At 49.0% G+C, this 11,601-nt stretch overlaps 1 long non-coding RNA gene across 1 annotated transcript in view; it reads right to left on the reverse strand.

Annotated features, from left to right (window-relative positions):
* LOC124988737 (uncharacterized) overlaps positions 1 to 11,601 on the reverse strand; it is a 32,073-nt gene that overhangs the window by 18,859 nt on the left and 1,613 nt on the right. The gene's annotated exons all lie outside the window — the stretch shown is intronic.

The raw sequence follows: 11,601 nt of genomic DNA on the forward strand, positions 1-11,601 counted from the left end.
TCCTTAAATTCTGTTTGCCCAATTGGCCCACTTAGCTTTCCACACTCATTTTGTTCCAAGACATGAGTTCTGGAGGTTTAGTTTATATTTTCAGGTCACCAAACAGCATTTCTTTTCATGGGAGAGAAAAAAATGTTTAAACTGCACCCCCCCCCAACAACACTACTTTGCTGAATGAAAAGATGACATATGGAAACAACTCCCAGTTTCTCAAATTCTTAACATATTTTAGCTCCAGAGACTTGAAGAGTAAAATAGGTGACTGTCTGGCTGATCAAGAGGAGCAAAGTCTTTTAAGTCAAGACCTACTGGCAGCTGTGACTTTCATTAGAATTGCTGCAGCCAAATGCCCCATCATCATTCTCCTTTGCTAGATAATAATCAACAAAAGCCAAATAAAATGACATTTGCTTTTCCCAAAAATACATTATCCATCCAAATGAGAAAATGAAATCCTGAAACTATTTTTTGTCCATGTTCATAGGGAAAGTCGTGCAGGGCATTTCAGTAGAGCAGACGGAAAAGTTAGACACAAAAAGACTCTGACTACCAACCTGGAGATGAAACCTAAACAACGAAGGACAGTAATTAAAAGAAGAGAGAAAAAGACCTAAAGAAAAGCTATTTTGTGCCAGGTTGATTTGACCAAGAGTTAATATGAATAATTTATTTACATGGATATTAAGCTGCAAAGGTGTTTATATATGTAAAATATTCATATTGGAGGAAGTCAGCTAGTAGCTTCACCCTCCTGAGGGAAAATACAAAGTCCATTACCAATAGTCGGTCTACCGCAGAGAAATCTGCAAACCCCAGGGGCCTGGAACTCTAAAAAGACCATTCAAGCCTCAGGTGGACTCCACGTTTCTCCATTTCCCTGTTCTTCCGCTTTCCTTTCCTTAAAAACCTTCTTATAGTATTTGCATTTGATGAGGTTCAAGAGGTCACTTCCCCTGTCACTCTCCCCCTCCTGGCTCGGCTGAGCAGCCGCGTCCGGACCTCCTCCTGAACGTCTGCCCAGCCCTCAGTGCCCGGGGGCGGCAGTGCTGCCTGAGGTTTCGCGCCTCGCATCCTGCGGCCGCGGTGCCGCCGCCACCGGAGCCACTTTCGCCTTCCGAGAGGCCAGCTGCCTCGCCATTGGGCCCCGAGCCGCCTCCTGAGTCCTGGAGAGGCCCGCGCTGATCTCACAGCCGAGGTCGACAGCCGAAGAGTGGCAATTGATTGCCTTTGCCAAGCAGTATTTGGCGACAAGTCCTACCCAGGGACCAACTGCTAGCCAGAGTCATATTTGGGAGAGAAGACACGTTAAAACGGAAATACTGTCGGTGCTTTCCACCCCTAACTTCTACAGTCGTCGCCCTCGATGCCTTCCCTTTTCGTTCTACTAGTACTCTGGAAGAATAACGTCCCATTTGGGGGTCTCCCCCTGCTCTCCGCACTCCCCCCGCCACAAGCAATAAGAACATTGAGCAGGTGGGGTGGTACCTTCAAGGCAAGAAGAAGCAGCGCTAAACCAAGGCCGACTCCCGACGCCACAAACCTTCTCAAAAATATTGGACCGACCCCAGCAGGAGCCCCAGCTGCGCTCAGAAAGTCGTGGCCACGGCGCACCTGCTTCTTGCCACTGCTGCTCCGGGCTTAAGTTTTCTGCCTTGGGCTCCTGCCTGGGTCTTTTCGTACTTTCTCCCTGCAGAGTCTTTAAATTAAATCCTAAAACTAAGCCCAGGAGTTTCGTTGGGGTTGAGACAGGCGCAGGGGCCAAGTCAGCCCTAGCACTGTGGACCACAGAGTGAAATCAACCCGGAGAAAGTGGAGACCCCACAGGTTCAAGTTCAGAGGAATCTGCACCATCAATTTCAACACCGACGTTTATTGAGCGCTTCCCACACGCAGCACACTGCTCTATGCGTTTGACTTTTACTAATTCGTTTAATCCTGCCAATAACGCTGTTAGTACCTATTATGATCCCAATTATTTAAAAGACAAAACTGAGGTGCAGAAAGATAAAGTAACGTGTTCAAGGTCACATAACTAGCAAGTGCACGGAATATTGAAGAGGGAAAAGAAAAAGAAAAACGGGAAAAAAATGGGCGAAATCCATTTACGACCTTAATATTTCATACTGCAGAAATAACCAGGGCTGGAGCCTCGAAAGGCGTAGTTGGGTGCCTCGCTAGGGGCCCCTGTAACCTGGTTTACTGGGGGCTAGGGACCCTCCGGCCTGTCGGCTGTCCAGGGCTCTGGGACGCGGTGGTGCATGTAGACAGCGAGAGTTCTTCTGCCAGGTTGCCTACCTTCGGATGGTCCAGAGTATAAGGAAATAGGGAAGGAATAGAGGGAAGAAAATCACAAACTCTGAACCCAACACGAATTGTTGCTTTGCCGGCGACCACGCCGGCGAGGAACCTCTGAGGGGGTCCCGCAAGGCGCACTCGCTTCTCCGGCAGCAGCACAGGCAAGTGTCTTTCCGCCGCACATTCACACTTTCTGGTTTGGTGTTTCAGAACCGAAAGGATCCATCGAATGCAGATCGGACATCTGTGTTTCGACCCTGGGTGAGTGAGCCCAGCGCCCACAAACCCAGTCCGCTGATGCATAACGCGAGCTTTTCAGCGAAGCAGACCCAGCTTTGGATCACGAAAAAAGAGACTGATCCTCTACCTTGCTGCTTTTCGTCCCCATAATGAGACCCTCCTAATAATGCTCAATTACACAAACACACACACACACACACACACAACCTGTGCCATAGCGGGGTGCCCTGCCCAAGCCTAGAAGACACCATTAACTGCGCTCCGAGGGTGCCTGTCTCCACCCGCCTGCTGCGAAAGAGTCAGATATATTCAGGAGCCACCTTGACTCCACCAAAGGAAACATGTCTCCTTCCTCCCCTAGAATTCTCGCTTTGCATTGGGGCCTCACCCACAGTCCAAAAACATCAGGAGAGCTGGGACCCTAGCCTGAAGAAGCGGGCTTAAATTTGTAAACATTGTACCCATCTTTTCCTTATTAAGGACAAAACCAAATATGCTTGTTAGAGATTGCTCAGGGAAGGAATGATCCCAAGTACGCATGAAACTTAAGGGGTGCCTTAAAACTAAACAGTGCCTTCACTGGATTGGGCCAAAAATAACAGTATAAATGTGTATTTGTCAGAATGTTAATGGCTTTTTACAACTTTATTTCATCTTTATAGTCACCGTGGGAAGGGGCATTATTATTTTATTTTTATTATTCCCATCTTACAAAAAAAATAGAAACCAAAGCTTAGAAACCTTAAGTGACTTACCCAAAACCACAGGGAGCAGGTGCAACTGTCAAACTGTAAATGGTGGACTACCTACCTACAACTACCACATAGCTCTTCCTTTGCTGAAGGTTTCAGTTGAGGATGAAGGAAATGCTAAGAATGGTAACATGTATTGTTCAGAGAGCAGAAAAATCAGACAATCAATGAACAAATGTTTGTGAAATATGAGTAGAGTCATGTTGTATTCTGGAGGTGGGATTAGGGAGAGGATTGCCTCTCCAGCCTAGTTCAAAATTCTACCACAGGCACTTTCAAACCATATGAAAAATCCTTCAATGGTTAGTCACTGTATTAATAAACAATTTGAAAATTACTGAATAGTCCACAAGGATAAGCATACACCCATGTACATACTTAAACAGATATTTTCAAAGGACATGTGATCTTGCCACCCATTCTGTATGAATGATCTGGCATGTGTGTATGGAAGGCAATGTGGGGTTGACTCTGGCAACTGAAGGAACCTGAATATCCCTTTTCACAGATTCCAAAGACAGCATGTACCCAGCTTCCCTTGAAGGTGTCGGAGTGAAAGTTGGTCAGCCTCTCCCAGGATTCAGCAGCTCAAGGAAAGCCAAAAACTTCAGGGCTTAAAGTCACTTAAGGACAGAGAGTTGTCAGTAAAATACACATCCAAAACAAAGTGTCCCCCCTAAGTTTGAACTTCCCTAAGGCAAGGTTATGCTTGTCTGCATCAAAATGCAATTTTAGGTATGAAAGAGTTGGACCTGAAAAGTGTGAAAAGTAATAAGACACATTTTTAAAATCTGGTGCCTAGATTTGCTCTAAAATATTTCAGCAAGAAATGAATGAGAAGAGATGAATAAAGCAAATGTGGCAAACCCTTGGTAATTGTTCCATTCAGGTGATGGATGTATGGGGCTTACTGCATGGCCTCTCCATATGGCCTCTCCATTATGTACTAGGAAACTTTTGATAACATAATACAAAAGACAATATAAACTCAACCTCTTCATTTAAAGTGGATGTTATATTGTATGTAACTTTTACCTCAGTAAGGTTAATTTTCAGAGATTTTTAAAAATTCAGTCTCTGGAGCATAACTTCTTGCCTCAGAAAAAAGGAAGCCCAGTTCATTATTAGACACCAACCACGTCGCAGAAGAAGGGCGGGCCGGTGATGATTTGGGTCTCTAGTTCCAAGTTCAGCGCCCCTGGCGGAACCTACCCTTATCTGCATGTTTTCTCCCTCTTTGGATCCAGCCCGCCTCAAAAGGACCCTCAAGTTTCCTTTTATCTTGCAAATTTTCACCAGCACAAGTTTGGGGAGTTGCAAGGGTTTTCTTTAGTTTAAAAAACGAGAGATGATGAACGCAAATAGTTGTCTTCCTGACACCACAGACACAAGAAGATAAGATACAGCTTCACGGTACTTGTCATTTCAGAATCAACCCGAACCGGCTTCTCCAGATGCTTGGTGCTTCCTTGGTTCATTCGTTTGTTTTCTACTAGACCACAGGAGAGTTCTAGGAGCTCCAGGCTAACTTAAAAACGAAGACACAGCGCCTGCCCTTTGCTCCCGGGAACCAAAATACCTGAACTGAATTCTGCATTTCTTCACAAGGCCTGAGGAAGCACGAAGTGCCTCAGAGAGTGCACGTTCTAATAGAGGGGTATCAAGTGCCTGGTTCATTTTCCCCTGGAGGTGGAAACGGAGGGGTAGAGTAGGTAAAGCTGAATGTGCCCTATGGTAGCCAATGGAGTACGAGATGCGCGAGAGTATTTGGAGGTATCTGTACAACTGAGGGTCAAACACTGACTTGTCTCAGGCTGGGGATGGGGCCTGGGCCGCGGGGCCGCGGGGAACTCGGGCCGTGGGTGTTGCGAGCCCAGAGCAGGTGGAAGGGATGGACCGCGCCTGGGCAGCCCCGCGGGCAGCGATTTCCGAGAGCCTGGCGCCACCCAGCGGAAGCGAGAGGAATTCCTGGCGCCTAAGGCTAAGGGGAGGCACAGCTCCCAAGACCCCCAAATCCGCGGACTCTCAAAGAAAGGAAGGTGACCCTCATTTGACAACTCCATAGGACCACATCTGGCCTTCCCAGTTCACTCCTCTCCATGAGGATACCGTGACCAGGTCTCGAAAGCATGGCGGCCCCGCCAAAATTCTCTTCCCTCCCTGAACCCCCAAAAGAAAAGCGCTTTTTCTCTCGTTAAATGCAAACTTCCCACGGAAGAGCCTTCAGAGGTTGACTTTCAACACAGAGCAGGGGTGTGCATTGGCCGTGCAGGCCGCGGGACTGCAGAAGCAGGGCAGAGTCAAGAGGAAGGTGGGGAAGAGGGCGAGTGAGGCCGCATAAATCATTTGGAGGGATTTTTGGCCCAAATCCCTGTTTCCAAAAGGTTGCGGGACTGCTTTGACGTTGGTTATATAGCTGTTCTCTTTTCAAGTGCGCGCCCCTCCCCACTGCAGCCCGTCTGGTGTGCAAGGATTGTGTTTGAAAGGGAGGAAGCATTCTTGAAGTGGTGCGTGATGGATTGTCTAAACCCTCTGGGAAGTTCTGGGCGGGGGGTTCTTGAGGCAGCTCATCAATAAAGACCCCCCTGAAGAGAGAGGGGACGGCTGGCTGAACGCCCCCCGCCAAGTCCCAGGTCTGGAATAGAACCCTCCTGGCCAGGATGATAGTGCATGAAAGGAGAGTAAGCGGACCCTGGGCAGATGAGACTTCATGCCGGGACCCACCGACCCAGGAAAGTCTTCCAGTGGCGGTGTGGGTGCCGCAAGGGGTGATTTATTGGAGAAAGAGGGACAGGTGAAATTCATTGGAGAAAGAGGGACAGGTGAAAGGTCGGTGGGTTGCCAAAGCCATGGTATCAGGGAAACCAGAAGGGGAGTGGAAGTGCTGGACACACCCTCCAGGTCATCTCCTCCACTCGGAATATTTCACTCTTATTTCATCTCCCTAAAGGACTCCCACTAGCTTCTCCACCATCCTTGTTTCCTGTGACTGTAACCGAGTGTAGATTTCCAGGCCCCAACCACAAATCTGCCCAAGCTAGAGACGAACTCCTGGGGGGAGGGGTGGCTAAGTATGACTGGTCTCAATGTCATCCTCAGGAGCTCACCACATGAGACCCTTGAGGACCAAGCCCCGAACTGGCTCCCTTGCTTCTTCAGGAGCAACAGTTCTCTGAGTTGCCCCACCTTGGCCCCCGCTCTGCCTCAAACAGACATGGACCCTCCAGGAATAGACTACGGGGTTGGGGGTCAGGTGCCCTATTCAGGAAGCGGTGGGCGCATGTTCCCGGGAGACGTAAACCTTGAAGGCAAAGTAGACCTGGAGAGGCAGCTTTGGGCTCCAAATTCATCCAGATTCGAGGGCCGAGTTTTCTGGCCTCCTCTTCTGTCTTATTACTAGCAAGTATTCCCTTCCTTCTTGGACCGGTCTCGGGAGCCTTTCTCTTCCAAAGGTCTGGGGTCCTGCCCTCCATGTCTTTCTTTGCGGCCAAGGATCAGGCCGCATACCCGGACTGGGACCCATCGCCAGGCTGGGGGTCAGAGAGAGAATAGGGGATGGGGGGACTCCCAAAAGGCAGCTCCTCTGAGGCGGCATTTGGGCGCCCCGAGGTCCCAAGTCGGCCTCTGGGCGCCGAGCACGTTTTATTTATCCCCACAGAGGATGCTGGAGGACAAAAGAAATATTTGGACGTCAGAGCTGATTTATATTTTTGGAAGAGCTACGTTTCCTTTTCTGAAGAGAAGCAAGCGCGCCCCATATCCTGAGCTCGGCGGGGAGGACTGGAGCAGAGTTTTGATGCGCCAGGAAGTTCATCTATCGCCCAGGCGCGTAGGGTCCGGCGCCCTGCTGAGTTCGCTGCCCTTGGAGATATTTATTTATTTGGGGGGAAGGGAGGCAGGGGGAGAGGAGACGAACCAGACAAGAGATGAAAACCCGACCCGGGCTGGGCTAGGACCTCCAGGGCGCTTCCCCAGAGCAGGCTCCCAGCGGCGGGTTTTCCCTCTGTGGCGGGGGCAACCTAAGATCAGCCTCGGGACCTCCGGGCACATTTGGATGGTGCCTCCCACAGACCTTAGCGCTTACTCTTCTGGGTTCTGTGCCCGGGGTGACCCCTGCAGACCCTGCAGGCGCCTCCCGGTGGGCTCAGAGGGTCCACCCATTTGCCTAACTTGTGGGACAGGCCTAGCTACTTCATTAGGAACCCCGGAAGGTGGGCAGAAGAGGGGACCGGAGGCCTCACAAAAGTAAGAGGCATGTGGGCCGCTGGGGCGGGGGGTTAACCTGGGCGGAGGCAGCAAAGAGGGCGCAGGGAAGGTGTAAGATGGTCCGGGGATCCTCGGGTCCTTGTCCTGCACCCAATCCCAAGGCACAGCCTGGCTCCTACCGGCTTCCATTTCATCTCCAAAATTTGGTCCGTCCCGTGCCCTAAAACTGGTTTTATTCCCTCCCAGATGCACATTGGACACAAAATTAACGTGCTGACCGCCATCAGGGTCCACACTTGATTCCAGGAATATGCGGTGCAGATTTCCCTGCTATTTTCTTTCTCCTCTGGGAGACCACTCGTTCTGCCCCCCCACCCACACCTTGGGAGTCTCAAATACCGATTCTGCTCCAATCCAGGCCTTTTCTCCCCTGTCTTTTAGTTGGAGCAGATCGTTCTCACCATAGACACTCTCTCTACGCCCCCCTGGCAGCCCGACCCTTAAACACAGCAGGCTGTGAATGATGTCTAATCGATGCTCCACCTGGTCCTGCTGTACCTGCACCCCGACTGGGATGCACTGCAAGCCGATGAACTGATCCCTGGGAGCACCCCAAAATTTCGGTCTCCTAGTCAATCGGTTCCTGGCCTCACAATATGCAAAGTGTGGAAGAAGCCCCGTCTTTGCATAGGGTTCTGGTAAATTGAATCTTTCTCCTCCCTCAGCAAACACCCTCAGACCTGGCCAAGTGGGTCACCGAGTCATGCCCACAGCTGAGCACAGAAGATCTGGGGGGCTATCAGTAGATCTCTCAGGAAGGTGGCTATAAAAAGAGCCCTGCCCAGGACACAAACGTTTGGAAAGCGGAAGAATCGATCCAAATAAACATTCAGAATTGGGTGGCTGGTGTTCAAACCCGGAGGTCTGGGGGATTCTGGACCAAGGAAGGAGAGCAGACGCCAGGAGAGGTGTAAAATTCGCAGTTACCCCTCCTCGCCCCTTTCCCCTCTCTAATCCCTGAGTTGGAGTAACAGCCTAATGCTGTTCCCGGCCCAGATTTTCTATGGTAACTTGAAGTTTCTATAGAGGCCTCTGCGGGATGCATAGTGGTGCGTTTCACAACCACGCTGACATCCCTAAGCCCCAACAATCAATTCCTACCGTGTACATTTAGAAACGTCTCGCTGGAGTTCAGGAATCCTCTAGGCACCATAATAGAGTACCTAAACCCAGGGTGGCAAAGGTAGTCAATTTCAGACTGAACTGGGAAGAGATTTTCCTCCTCCCGGGCCAGGGCGGAAGGAAGGGAGGGGTGCCGCGGGGCGCGAACTACCCTAAAGATGTCTTTAATGGCCGTAAACGTTGTCCGCTCAGATGCGGCTCTGCTGTCCGTAACCGGTTTAGTCTAAGCCATTTCATGTAAAACCCACGAAGCAGAGGAAGCATGCTAAGAACATAAGATTTAAACCGCAATAATGAAGAGATTTCCTAGAATAAAACGCCGATTACAGAGCAAAATCGGAGAAACCCAAGCTTCGCGAAGTTTACATTCCCTTCAGCTGGGGCAGGGGTGGGACCTAAAGTTTTGGAGCGGGAAAGGAACCCACAGCCCAAGACAGTCAGTCAACCAAACCCGGATGGAGAAGAGGTCCGATCGACCCTGGGGCTGTATATTTCTGGTTAACCAAGAAGCGCCTGGGCTGATCTAGAATTATTTAAACGAATCGTACCTTTCCTTCCCGTAGGAAAAAAAAATCAAGATTTTTGTTGTTTATAAGGAGTTAAAGTCATTGGAGGAGAGCTCACCATCATAAGGGACCTCCTAGAGGGGAAAGCTGACCCAAGCAAGGCTGTGCTTCGGAGACAAACACAGATTTCCTTTTAAACCACGTCTGCAGGGATGGTAGTGTAGCTCAGTGGTAGAGAGCCTGCTTAACATGTCATGAAGCCCTGAGTTCAGTCACCAACACCACCAAAATAATAAACAAATAAATAAACCCTGCCTACCAAACAACGTTATATTCTTGCCAGGCAAAAATAATTTGGCCTAATTTGTTATCGCATTCATTCTTATCCAATAAATTCGTACCCATCAGTGATGAAAACAAACTTCAGAGAAATTTTGCTGCAATGTGGTGAAAAAATAAAGCACTGAATTTGGAACCCTGGACTCCCACAATAGGCCAGCTGTATTACTTGCCCATCAATAATTTGTGGCAAGACATCTTAGGCAGGCTCTGCCAAGGGCACAATCAGAAGTAGGGGCTCCAAGAAAGAGTTCTAGAGAGAAACCCTTCCTGCCCAAACACACTCAAGGTCACCAAACTTCACATCCTTCTAGAGTTTGGGGGTCTTGGGAGTAGTATTTCGACCCCTGGGAAGAAAGTCGACTTCAAGTCAGCAAACCTAACCCACGCTCTCACTGTTGTCCAGTGCCCATTGCCTTTCCAGGTTCTGGCTGGGCCCCTATTACACTCACCAAAATGCAAGTGGGATTTCTTGCAAGTTTAGAGAATTTCAGTAAAATGAATACCATTGCTTTTTGGGTGGAGAAGGAAGCCTGAAGAAATATTCCCTCATAACAAGTTGAATTAGTAAAAGCTAAAAAAATATGTAGAATGTGGATTTTTAAAAATGAGTACCAGCAAACTCTTAAAATCCCAAGCAAATACAAAGTAATTTGTGTGTGTGTGTGGAGACAGGCTGCATAGCTTCTGTCCATTCTCAAAATGATCCATGACTCCAACTGAGAACTACTGGCATAGAAGGTTATTTCTGGTCCTGCCTGGTGTTTAAGATTTAGTACCTTTTATTGTTGAGTCTTGGGGTCCTACAACCCTTTCAAGCCTGCTCTCAAAGCAGGTACCCTCCTGGGAGCCAATATGCATAGAATGCCCAGGTGCCGAAAATCAGAGAGGGTTTGTGGCTAAATGACAATGATACTTACTTGCTAAGTGCTCCCCAAAACACACTGTTCCTCACCCCTATCTAAAAAAAAAAAAAAAAAAAAAAAAATTGTCTTCCTTCTCCCACTCTTCTCCTGGATGTTCTTCCTATTTAAAGCAGACACACCGAAGTATATGTAAGTCTAAGTCGATTACTACCACCCTCCCCACTTCAGTTTCTATTTTATTTAATTATTTTCAGACACTTAGAGCATTGACTTAGTGAGCACATATTTACTTCCATATTTAGTTATAGATTTTTAAATTATTCTATACAAAATGGCAAAAAGACAGTAAGAGGAAAAAAACTGAATGGAATAAATGAGGACTTATCCCCACAAAATGCTCACCAGTCAGTCAGAAAGAAATTCTTAGAAAGTGGAAACAACTGCAAACCCCCCACTCCCACTCAATCAAAACATCCCTTCCGGAAAAGAGCGACTTGTTTCTTTTTTCTCTTGGAAATGAGTGGTAAACTGAGTTCGGTTTGGTGGTGTTTTCTTAGCTGACTTTTGGCTACAATCAGGCCATTTTCGGACACATTCCCATGTAGGTACCAGGGGTGCTCTGGAGGAAGCTGTCGACGCCTGTTCAGCTAATTTAGGTTTTCTTTGTCTAATTACTGTGGAGCTTAGGGAAAAGGAGCCCGGCTCAGGGCAGTAAACTGACACTCGGTCTCTGTGTGTGGTATCCAGGCAGGGTTTGATGGAAAAAGCCTGCTTCCACTCAACTTCAGGTCACTGTCTGGGGCCAGCCCCAGCCCCAGCCCAACCCCCTCCTCCACCTCCCCACCCCCACTTTCCTCTGCTTTTACAGACCCACCAGTACTCTCAGGCAGGATCAGACCCCCATGCACTCCAGGGGCACAGAGAGCTGGTGCCAGTCCCAAGGGGCTCAGCTCTGCTGCACCCGAGGGCTTTTGCCACATTCTTTACCTGGGTCCCTGCACCATCACCCCTTCTTTTGCCCCCATCTCCCCAGACACCCACACATGCTCTTTCACATTGGTCCTTTAAGATAGATGCACAGGGGTGCCAGGCTCTGATCTTATTTGGTCCCCTGCTCTGTAGTACCTTCCCTCTGGGCCTCCCCATCAGCCTCTGTGTGGCCCGGTCTGCTCCTGGCCTCCTGTTCTCCTCCCTATTCCCAGCCCTTATCCCTGG

The sequence above is a fragment of the Sciurus carolinensis genome, chromosome 7 (genome assembly GCF_902686445.1).
Source record: "Sciurus carolinensis chromosome 7, mSciCar1.2, whole genome shotgun sequence".
In the NCBI taxonomy this organism is placed as follows: Eukaryota; Metazoa; Chordata; class Mammalia; order Rodentia; family Sciuridae; genus Sciurus; species Sciurus carolinensis.